This window comes from Myotis brandtii, unplaced genomic scaffold, assembly GCF_000412655.1.
Source record: "Myotis brandtii unplaced genomic scaffold, ASM41265v1 C41578722, whole genome shotgun sequence".
Taxonomy (NCBI): Eukaryota; Metazoa; Chordata; class Mammalia; order Chiroptera; family Vespertilionidae; genus Myotis; species Myotis brandtii.
Genome location: NW_005302737.1, coordinates 1 through 720, shown reverse-complemented (window position 1 = coordinate 720; position 720 = coordinate 1). Strand labels below are relative to the sequence as shown.

The 720-nt window shown below is 46.8% G+C and overlaps 1 pseudogene; it reads right to left on the bottom strand.

The window, feature by feature from the left end:
- Nucleotides 1–40: 40 nt before the first annotated feature.
- Nucleotides 41–602, bottom strand: LOC102238919 (annotated as a pseudogene).
- Between the last annotated feature and the right edge of the window lie 118 nt (nucleotides 603–720).

Here is a 720-nt window from a genome sequence, read left to right as displayed (position 1 = left end):
CTTTTCTATAGATTCTCAGTATGAGATTTCAGTTCTAGGTTTACACCTTTACTGAGCCATAGCCAAATCCCTGGGGCCCACAGTTCTTTGCACAGCATCCTTTACAATATATTTCACCTTCTTTCTCAGTCAGAGTTATTGATTCAAGATTCTTTCCACACTTGGCACACTGGAAACAGTTTTTGTGCCAGGGATTTCCTGCCCCAATTATGTTCTTAGCAGCATGCATGGAATCCCCACATCTGGAACTCTTCTCAGCACCTCTGTATTTCTGAGTCAATTCAGATGTGTTTGGATTTGTTGTAGGCCTGGGAGTTTAAACACTCTCTGGCTTGATGCCCAGCCTCTGGCCTTGGTCCATGTGGTGCATGCCAACCCCTGGCTGTAACCATAGTCTTTTGGCCCATACTTCTTTCCATAGCAGGATATGCAGTAGAACTCTTCATCATGAATTGCCACTGTTGTGCTATCTAATTTTTTCCTGCAAACCATGCACAGAAAGCAGCAGTTATGGAAGCTTCTCCCATCACACTTCACCTCTTCCACATCAGACAGGGTCCTCCCCAGACCCCACACTTGTTTCCACCACCCCAGACAGGCATTGAGTCAGAGGCAGGACCAAGCACCACAGGCAGGGCTAAGGAAGTGGAGTTGGAGGGAGCAGGTGGGAACTCTGGGATCATCTGCGAATAATGACAGTTTTACTTCCTCCTTCCCAAT